The 11,595-nt window shown below is 44.4% G+C and overlaps 1 protein-coding gene across 4 annotated transcripts in view; it reads right to left on the bottom strand.

The window, feature by feature from the left end:
* The window catches only part of RALGAPA1 (Ral GTPase activating protein catalytic subunit alpha 1), a 235,941-nt gene that overhangs the window by 134,080 nt on the left and 90,266 nt on the right, over positions 1-11,595 (bottom strand). The gene's annotated exons all lie outside the window — the stretch shown is intronic.

Genomic DNA, 11,595 nt, shown 5'->3' with positions numbered 1-11,595 from the left:
CAGCTGTTGCAAAACTACAACTCCCAGCATGCCCGGACAGGCCTTTGGCTGTCCGGGCATGCTGGGAGTTATAGTTTTGCAACAGCTGGAGGCACGTTGGTTGGGAAACACTGTCATAGGGAGATGAGAATCCACAAGTATCTCACTTTGTATATCCCAGTTTGCCTCTCTAGGAAATCTTCTGTTATTTGATGCCTAAACAGCATAAAATCTGCAGCGGATTAAGCATGTATGAACATACCCAAAAAGAAGTGTGTATTACGGCACATTCACATCTTCTATTGGAGGTTTACGTCAGGACCATTTCCCCATTGATCAAAAGAGTGGTACAGTTACCCATAGCAACCAATCAGATCACTTCTTTCAGTTTTCAGAGGCCTTTGTAAAAGTGAAAGAAGCAATCTGATTGGTTGCTATGGGCAACTGCACCACTCTTCCTCTACACAGGTTCTGATAAATCTCCCCCTAAATTCCACCATATAGGTGACATATCCCACTGTACGCCTATATAGTGAGAACTAGAAGTAGAAAAACAAGCACTCCATAGGGTAATATTGTTAAGCCCCAGTGTGAGGTAAAAACGAATGACTGCTCACCAGGGGGTCAAGTCGTGGGAAAAAATGGGTGGGAACTCACCCAAGATTCCACTTAAACGGGTATTCGACATCTTATACCCTATCCTAAGGATAGAGGATAAGATGTCTGATCCCGGGGTCCTGCCGCTGGGGACCCCCACGTTCTCCCGGCGTTCGTTTAGAGCGTTGGGTGCAGCGCCGGACGCTCGTGACGTCACGGTCACGGCCCCTCAATGCAAGTCTATGGAGAGGGCATGAAGGCCAACACGCCCCCTCCCATAGACTGGCATTTAGGGGGCATGTACTGTGACGTCACGAGCCTCTGCCCTGCATCACCAGTCATCCGGCACAGAGCGAAGTTCGCTCCGAGCACCAGATGTCTGGGGTGCCGCAGCCGAGATCCTTTGGATAGGGGATAAGATGTCTAGGGGTGGAGTACCCCTTTAAGGGCTGGTCCTGCAGGACTCCTGCTAATGGGAACTGCATTCCTGCTATGGAAAAAGTGCAGGAACTGCCGTTCCATGAGTTCCTGCAGGACTTGGGCCCTGCTGCTCACACTGGGTGGTTGTGCAGCTTCATACACAACAATGATGATATGCATACATAGTAAGTCGTCTGCTGCCCTCCGGTCACTGGTATATGCAATTGGCAGGGATGGCTTCGAGGAGGGACCCGGCTCAAATGGCGCTGACCGACCACGACAATGTATGGAGGATAAGATAGGATTTTATTGACCAAGATGCAATGCGTTTCACTGCACTTGCGCAGCTTCCTCAGGCATCAAATGCTGGACATCAAATGCCTAAGGAAGCTGCGCAAGCGTAGTGAAACGCATTGCATCTTGGTCAATAAAATCCTCTCTTATCCTCCATACCTTGTTGTGGTCGGTCAGCGTCGTTTGAGCCGGGTCCCTCCTCAAAGCCATCCCTGTATATAGTGAGATATCTTGCAGCCTTCTACATTTGGATATCCTCCCCATGTAGGCTTAATACAATATGTAAACTGAACCTTAAAATAAAGTGTACCTTAATATAAAATTAAGAATATAAAAAGTGACCTTAAAGCAGATGTCCAGCAAAAACAACTTATCCACAGGATAGGGGATAAGTGTTCTGGATTGCAGGGGGTCCGATCACTGGGACCCCCGCGATCTCCCATTTGAGGTTCTAGCTCTGCTCTAGGAAATTAGGTTTCGCGCCCAGCATGTCAGCTGGTGGAAATACGCCCCCCCCCCAGCGTTCGTGTGTCTCCACTCTCTCATAGAGATGAATAGAGGGGGCGTGTTTCGACCAGCTGACGTGCTGGGTATGAAACATGCATGTGCAGAGGCAGAGCTGGGGGCCCCGTATGGGAGATCGCGAGGGGTCCAAACAGTAGGAACCCTTGCAATCAGACACTGTATTTCCTATCCTGTGAATAGAGGACACTTATTTTCGCTGGACATCTGTGTGGACAGGACTTAACCTACCATTTTAATCTTACAGATGGTCACAGAACTTTTCTGTGTTTTTAAGAAAGTGATTTACAGGCCGTGCATTGCTTAAAATGAACCAGACGTTTATTTCTGTCCCAGATACCAGCATTCCCACAGGGACACACAAACTCTGTTACAACAGGGAACATAAAGCAGACGCTAGCAAAACACTGGTGTGAGCGCCATTTTACATTGCACACTGCTTCAGCACTCAATACCTTCTATAATGTGCCAGTGACATGGGGTGATGGTGACAATGTGGCATTGGTAAGAAGTTAACAGATACTGGTTGTTTATGTAAACTTTAGTGGCTGCATGTAAGGACACTAAATGCGACCAGGAACATGGGCAAAGATTCTTCAGCCGCAGTTATTAGTTGGTGTCTGACCAATCAAAACTTTTTACAAGTCCTGTACGGTCTTGATGACCTGTCAAAAGTTTTTTCAAGTGACAGTGTCCATTTAAAATTAGTCCAGGAAGCTGAACTTTTTAGACACTTATTACCTATCCACAGGATAGGGGATAAAAGTTTTGATCATGAAGGTCCGACCGCTGGGAACCCCCCCCCCCCTTTCCCATGATCGCCTATACAGACCGCAACGCAAGTGAGAGCCTGTTGACCCAATTACTGGCTGAGGTGTTACATAGCTGTGGATGATGACTGGCTCAGTGGGCCGTCACTTGTGTTCTTACAGGAAGATGGGGGCCGCTCTGCTCCAAGGGATGTGTAAATAGCTGTGGACCCGTACGGGAGATTGTGGAGGGTCCCAGTGGTTGGACCCCATGATCAGTTCCCTAGACTACCCCTTTAGGGTCTATTCATCTGTACAGTATCCTGTGCATATTTGATGCACAGGATTTGAAGCTGTGTTCAGTCCTTTAGTTTACATTGAACTCTGCAGCTTCAAATCAAGTACGTGCTGGAAACTGTACTAGTGAATACACCCTTAAAGAAAGTCACAATAGGGCAGATTTACTATTGTAAACACAAAGAAAAACTAACATTCTCCCAGCCCTCTGGCAATCATTGTTACTGTGATGCCTTTGGTCTGTGGGGTGGAGTGGCCCAGAGCCAGGTCATTCCCCTTGTGGGCATGGTGCCATGGAGGCAGTGGTCGCTGCCTGGCACTACGCCAGTGTTAGGTTAGGGACCCACTCTAAATAAGTGGCCTTGACGTGGTCAGTGGGCTTGAACTTTTTGTTCAAAATGTATATTAACAACTTTATAGTTTTTGAATTTAAGCTGAGAAGCAAGTAGATCAAAATACAAATTGTGGATGTGTGGCTTTGTTTCTTTTGCTCTTTGTGTTTTACAAATAAAAACTAGCTTTCATGACTCGACACTTTTTAGCCGAATCTGAAAAAGGCATGTGCGCACAAGACCATGTGGCAAAAAATGCCAAAATTCTGTTGCAATTTAAAGGGATTTTCCAATGATGAAACCTATTTTTCAGTTGTCTTATAAACTGCTTCTCTTCCTGCTTCTCTTCTGCTGATGCAACAGTATCTCCACTGCCCCACTTCCTGTCTGGTGCACATCCTGTTACAGATTTTATATTCCTGCTGTACACTGTAGTTGGGATTTTAGCCAACTATCTTGCTTCCATTACATTTATCAACTATAACCCCACCCACTACACCCATAAGAGTGTCCCACATAGTGGGAGGAAGATAATTGGCTGAAATCCCATCTAGGGTGCAGCAGGAACAGGAAGTTGTTAGCCGTGACAGGAAATGGAGCAATGGTGAGATCAGAGCAGGTAATTTGCATCAGGAGCAGAAGGAAGGCATGTAGACCATCGAAAGGCAGTAAAATAAGTTTATATGTCATTGTATGTTTATTTATTACACAGTTGAAAATAATGTAATGTAGTTTACATAAACAACAGTAGCTATAAATGTAAGGACAGGGCTGGGGTTATATATGGCAACTTTATAGATCATTACATTACAAGGGACTTGCAACAGATTATACTATAAACTGTGAGCCATATTAATGTGTATAAGAAATCGCCCTGTAATATTGGCATACAAAGTAGAACCGTGGCCTCTCCTGACATGTCTGTTTTAGTAAATAATTCTATTCCTTCTATAATAAAACATTTGAGAGCATCTTTTTCTAGTACTCTGCTTTGTGCTATTACTCTACTATTCCTCCTCAAAAAGAATGAACAAACTGACACAGAGAGATACCACTGCCCTGGTCAGTAAGTTTCCCCACTTCGCCATACACCTGTAATAATTGCCACGCTGAAAGCTCATCTGGTCAACAGCTATCACTCTCGTCCTCCATGTGCAAAGCAAGTTTTGCTGAGAATGAATGTGTTCTCAGTTGGGACAGGGGACTAAGCCCTTCCAAATATTTCTGCCTGCAACTCATCTCCCTTGAGAAGAAAAGGATCAGGCACTTAAAACATGCCTGATCTTTCTTGCCCTTACAACATCTATTATCAGATAGTTGGGACACCTCACTATGTAGAAATCTCAGTGGAAGACTTTATTCCATGTGAATATGGTGCAGCATACATAGAAACATAAGTTCCATGAGCGGGGAGTGAGAGCAGCCGCCCTCAGGATGCAAGGGCACACCACTGGGTGGAGACTAGTTTCGAGTCACGGTCGAAGTGTCCGGCCGGGAGAAGCGTCCAACCGTGACGTGAAACTAGTCGCCACCTAGTGGTGTGCCCTTGCATCCTGAGGGCGGCTGCTGGCTGCTCTCACTCCCCGCTCATGGAACTTATGTTTCATTGTATGCTGCACCATATTCACATGGAATTAAGTCTTCCACACCTGGATCTTCTGACAGGTGAGTGCGATTTCTTGCTGCCTTCTCTTTTCATATTCTCACCGAATACTATCTTCCCATTTAAATCAGCACCGCCGAATAGATCCCACTGTGTCAAACAGTAGTTGATTGCTTCCTATGCTCAGTCAGCGGACTTGTCTTGCAGTGCTACTTTACCTCCTGCCACGATGTATTGCACTGCTGCTTTGCGCCTAAAGAATGTAAATATGGTGACTGGGTGACTCCCAAGAGCCCTCAACCAGAAGATCATCTTCAATACATTTTTGGCAACTTTCCTCATTCACTTATAATAGATGCAATGCAGTGTGATTCAAGCAGCACAAAATGGCAATCACTGGCTGCACGACCCGGTCAGTTCTAGCTGAATACTAGGCGTAGGGACACACTCTATTGACATGGGGACCCATTGTACCTTGTTGTTAATTTACTCCTATATTTCCAGGAGGAAGAACAGTGGAATGGCACAATGTCAAGAAAAGATGCTCTTATTTGCTTAAACAGACATGTTCGGAGCCCGTTCTTCTTAACCGGAAATGTTGTAATAGAGGAATCACTGTTTGTTATGTACCATGAAGTCTGCCCAGCTGGATATGATGTTATGAAACAGTTTTGAAGCATTAAGTTGTTTTAACATTTCAATTATTAGCCTGACACAAAATGCATTCGGAAAGTCTTCAGAGTCTTTCATTGTTATCTCATTTTGTTAAAAAATATAAAAATAAAGGCACTCAATGTCCCTGAATGACATAGTGAAAATGTAATGCTAGAAATCTTTGCTAATTTATTGAAAAGGAAAAACTAATCTATTACTCAGACCCTTTACTTAGTTGTAGCTTCCTTGGGCGGCTATTATGGTCTCCAGTCTTCTTAGGGATGAGGCCACAAAGTTTACATATGTGGATTTTGGAATTTTCTGCAATTCTCCTCTGCAGATCCTTCCAAGCTCTGTCAAGTTGAATGAGGACCGAGCGTGGAAGCCAATTTTAGGTCTTTATCAAGAATATCTCTGTACTTTACTCCATTAAGCTTTCCCTCATCACTGATCAGTCTCCCAGTGTCAGCCGCTCAGCACGTAGGGATGGTATTGAAGAGATGTGCCTGGTGTTCTGCTGAAATCATGCTTAGAATTGAGACCAAAGAATATGGTTTCTCACAATCTTAAAGGGGTACTCCGGTGGAAAACTTTTTTTTTTTTTTTTTTTTTATCAACTGATGCCAGAAAGCTAAACAGATTTGTAAATTACTTCTATCTAAAAATCTTAATCCTTCCAGTACTTATTAGCTGCTGAATACTACAGAGGAAATGATTTTCTTTTTGGAACACAGAGCTCTCTGCTGAATCACGTGCACAGTGCTCTCTGCTGACATCTCTGTCCATTTTAAGAACTGTCCAGAGTAGAAGAAAATCCCCATAGCAAACATATACTGCTTTGGACAGTTCCTAAAATGGACAGAGATGTCAGCAGAGAGCACTGTGCTTGTGATGTGAGCAGAGAGCACTGTGTTCCAAAAAGAAAATAATTCACTCTGTAGAATTCAGCAGCTAATAAGTGCTGGAAGGATTAAGATTTTTTAATACAAGTAATTTACAAATCTGTTTAGCTTTCTGGCACCAGTTAATAAAAAAATAAATAAAATGTTTCCATTGGAGTATCCCTTTAAACTCTTTCAGTGCCTTTTTTGACACTCCGCCATAAAGCCCAAATTTGTGGAGTTCTGCAGCACAGGTTAACCTTATGGAAGTGTCTCCTATTTGTGCACAGAATCTTTGGAGGTCAGCCAGAGTGACCATTGGGGTTCTCTGTCACCTCTCTAATCAAGGCTCCCCCCCCCCCACCACCCCCAGTGAAGGATCTGACTACTCATGTCCATGCAAACTCTTAAGTTTTTCCTTTTTAATACATTTCCAAAAAAAAAAAATATATATATATATATATTTTTTTTTTTGTTTAAATAATTTTTTCACATTCTCATTGTAGGGTAGTGAGTGCACAAGGCCACAATGTAAGAAAAGCGAGATGGTCTGAGGTCTATTCGAATGCATTGTAGAAGACTTCTGACATTCATTCCTTTTACAACAGCAGACCTTGTGAAAGCATGACTTACCAACATTGTAAAACAAGACACTAAACAAACAAAACACATTGCAACAAAGTAGTCGATAATATGTTCACCTTGGAGCCCCATTTTATAGTGTATATGTAGGTATATTCTATATAAAGTTTCAATAATGTTTGCTGCTCCTGCATGAATAACCTGCAAAACTCACAGCTGCATTCATAATTCTGCTGGTTGTCACAGCCCAACGCTTTGTCATCAGAGCCTCCGACAGCTTAGCAGAGCGCTTATAATGCAGATAGGTTTTTCCAATATCAAATTAGTGTATAATGGATTCAAGTCCTAAAGGTAGCTCGGTAAAGGCACTCTCTAGTCCAGTGTTTCCCAACCAATGCTGGGAGTTGTAGTTTTGCAACAGCTGGAGGCACCCTGGTTGGGAAATACTGCTCTAGTCTACAGAATTATGAATGCAGCTCTAAGCTAAAGCACAGGGTGTAGCTCAGGATAAATTCACACAATGAGACGTAAAAGAAAGTTACAAAACCTTTCATGGAGATTACCTCTACATACAATAATGCTCCAAGGTGGACATATGATTTAAAGCGCAACTGTCATGATTTTTTAGCCCCCCCCCCCCAGACTACTACAATGTTGTTATAGATGTCCATAACGTGAGTGTAATCATACCTATATTGCTTTTCCTCCTTCTTTTATACCTTATAAAATACATTTATCCAGTGGTCAGGCACAGTCAGATAGGCGTGGCTTGGGGTTCGCAAAGCCCCGCTGCCACCACGCCTATCCTTTCCTTTCAGCGAGACACAGCGCATCCACAGCGCATGCGCCCCTCCTGATGTGCGGGTGCCACCCCCCCTGCATTGGTAAAGAAAGACTTCTGGAGGTGATGGGATTCAATGGCCCTGGTCAGGAGTAGACACGTCAGGTAGGTAAGAGAATGACTCTATTCAAACAATGCAACGCGTTTCACCGCACCTGCGGTGAAACACGTTGCATTGTTTGAATAGTGTCATTCTCTTACCTACCTGACGTATCTACCCCTGACCAGCGCCATTGAATCCCATCACCTCCAGAAGTCTTTCTTTGCCATTGTCTTGTTCGGATGGGAAGGCTGCGGGCTGGACCTTGTCCCTCACCCACGGTGACCGCTGTTGTGTGTGAGCTTACACAGCCGCATTCGGTATGGGTATTTCCTATTTTACCTTCTGGACCCTGCACCTGCGGTATTGCGCTATGGAGCGCTCTCCCTGGTCTTTTTAGTTTACCGCCCTGCATTGACAGAGTGAGCAATCGCTCCTGCTGCCTATGCGTTCACTGCGCAGGTGCAGTACTAGAGGAAGGGAGATGCGCATGCGCTGCATCTTACTTCACAGCAAACCTAGCGCTGAAAGGAGAGAATAGGCGTAGCGGCGGCGGGGCTTTGCGAACCCCAAGCCACGCCTATCCAACTTTGCTTGACCGCTGGATAAATGTATTTTATGAGTTATAAAAGAAGGAGAAAAAGCGATAAAGGTATGGTTACAGTCACGTTATGGACATCTGTAACAACATTACAGTAGTCTGGGGGGTCTAAAAACTCATGGCAGTTGCGCTTTGTGACCTAGGAGCCTGTTCACCCATCACCACCTAAGCTCATAATGCAGACAGGATTGGTATCCACTAAAGCTGCCTATATAGACATTTGACAATAAAAGATAAGGAGAATGTTCTTTTGACCACTGCTAAAAACCAATGGTCCTCCAAAAATGTGCAATAAAGTTGGCCCTGTGCACCTAGGCATGTAAATGGATGTCAAACAGGCATGACATCTCAGCCTATAGCTGGCTTTAATCTGTAGACCTGCATCTTTTGGCTATTATTGTTACATAGAATAATAAGTAAAAAAAAAAAAAAGGAAAATGTGCTAAGGTAGAGGTATTAAAGGGGTTATCCAGGAAAAAAAACTTTTTTTTTTTATATCAACTGTCTCCAGAAAGTTAAACAGATTTGTAAATTACTTCTATTAAAAAAATCTTAATCCTTTCAGTACTTATGAGCTTCTGAAGTTAAGGTTGTTCTTTTCTGTCTAAGTCCTCTCTGCTGACTCGTGTCTCGGGAAATGCCCAGTTTAGAAGCAAATCCCCATAGCAAACCTCTTCTAAACTGGGCGTTTCCTGAGACACGTGTCATCAGAGAGCACTTAGACACAAAAGAACAACCTTAACTTCAGAAGCTCATAAGTACTGAAAGGATTAAGATTTTTTAATAGAAGTAATTTACAAATCTGTTTAACTTTCTGGAGCCAGTTGATATATATAAAAAAGTTTTTTCCTGGAATACCCCTTTAAGGTTTAGGCAAGAAAGGTAAAAAAAAAAAAAAATTATAATGGAAAGTTATACAATTTTGCAATATACTTCGTCAATTTTTTATGGCTTTAAAGGGGTACTCCGCTGCTCAGCGTTGGGAACAAATGGTTCCCAACACTGGAGACGGGAGCTCGTGATGTCATAGCCCCGCCCCCTCAATGCAAGTCTATGGGAGGGAGCGTGACACCGTCACGCTCCCTCCCATAGACTTGCATTGAGGGGACGGGGCATGACATTGTGAGGGGGCAGGGCTATGATGTCACCGGCTCCAGCTGAGCAGTGGATTACCCCTTTAAGACATCCAATGGCAGCCATACAAGTTGCACTTTTATCATTTACTTCCAATGAATTAAAAATGTTGTCCTGGTCATGCAATGATCATGCAGATTCTTTGCTTGATACAACTTGAATTACTGTATTATAAATGTATGCTGTGTATCCCACACTGTACTCACAGAAGGCCAGTTAAAGTGTCTCTGTCATTTAAAAAAAAACTTTTGACAAGTCTAAAAAATTTTGATCAGTAGGGCTCTCAGTGCTAAGACCCCCACCGATCATTAGGACGAGTGGGGAGAAGCGCGCAGTAGCACACTTTACTCCAGACTCACGGGGATCTACATCTTGCTTCACTGGATGACTCTATTAGAATAATATGTGGCCCCATTAGATACCTATAATCAGTGGGGGTTTCAGCGCTGAGACTCCCACTGCTCAAAACTTTTGACATGACAGGAAGTCTTAAAAAAAATAAATAAATAAATAAATAAATAAAAAATAAAACTTTTGACATGTGACAGAGGCATGTTAAAAGTTTTGATTGGTAGGTGCTTAGACCCCCACTGGGCAGAAGAACGAACCAGGAGAAACACATGGTCAGAAGTGTGTCACACCCTGGCACACTGCAATCTTTGTCCAGTTTGAGTAGATTGACGCTATAGACTTATAATACAAAAGAAAACTCTACTTGTGAGAACTTTTGGCCCATTTTCCATTGGTCATTTTGCATGACTCAAACACATGGTTGGCTACATTTTAACCCCTTGCCGCAAATGGACGTTCATTAAATGTCCATCTGCGGCTCCCGAGGTATGGTGCGCGCTCAGCAGGTGAGCACGCATCATACCCGGTGGGTCCCGGCTGCTATAGGCAACCAGGACCCACGGATAATGCCTGACATCGCTAAGTGGGCTGATGTCCAGCATTAACCCTTTAGAAGCAGCGATCAAACTTTACCGCTGCGTTTAAAACTAAAGTAAACATTGCTGGTTAGCTAAGTGGTGGGTCCGCCGCGGCGCTTGCAGGACGTGAGGAGGATCCCTACCTGCCTCCTCACTCTCCGATCGCTGAATGACTGCACCGTGCCTGAGATCTAGGCAGGAGCAGTCGAGCGGCGATAACACCGATCAATGCCATGCTATTGCATAACTGTGATCAGTGTAGGAAATCTGTGAGTGCAATGTTATAGTCCCCTATGGGTCCCCAATGTTATAGTCCCCTATAGTCCCCCTCACCAAAGAGGGAAGGAGTTAAAGGGGTACTCTGCCCTGAGACATCTTATCCCCTATCCAAAGGATGGGGATAAGATGTATTATCATGGGGGTCCCGCCGCTGGGGACCCCCGTGTTCTCCCTGCTGCACCCGACGTTCGTTTAGAACATCGGGTGCAGTGCCGGAGGCTTGTGACGTCACGGCCGCACCCCGCTAGTGACTTCATGGCCACGCCCCCTCAATGCAAGTCTATAAGTAGGGGGGCATGATGGCCTTCACACCCCCTCCCATAGACTTGCATTGAGGGGGCATAGCCGGGACGTCAGGAGCGGGGCGTGACGTCAAGAGCCTCCGCCCCGCATAGCCAGTCATCGGGCATGGAGCAAAGTTCACTCCATGCACCGGATGTCTGGAGTGCCGCAGCTGAGATCGGAGAGACCCCTGCGATCAGACATCTTATCCCCTATCCTTTGGATAGAGGATAAGATGTCTAGGGGCGGAGAACCCCTTTAAGTCCAGCAAACCTACAGAAAATAGACCATGCACAGTTGTCCGTAGACTTCACTTAGCGCAATAAACTTAATGGGCCTCCTGCAAGTAGGATGTGGTATACATTTGCCTAGCTACCAGTATGCCAGCAAATACATCTAACGTACTGCCCCAGTGTGAACCTAGATTACATGTCCACAACAGATTTTTATTCACTGAAAGTAAACCATGAAATGACCTCACAGACTAGATAGAAAACATATATTGTAAATTTTCAGTATGCAATGAATAACCTGTAATAACCCTTTTGGCTAGTCTACTCTCTGGGCCAATGTTTCCCA

The sequence above is a fragment of the Hyla sarda genome, chromosome 11, assembly GCF_029499605.1.
Source record: "Hyla sarda isolate aHylSar1 chromosome 11, aHylSar1.hap1, whole genome shotgun sequence".
Classification (NCBI taxonomy): Eukaryota; Metazoa; Chordata; class Amphibia; order Anura; family Hylidae; genus Hyla; species Hyla sarda.
Note: the sequence above shows the minus strand (reverse complement) of the source record. Positions and strands in the feature narration are given on the sequence as shown.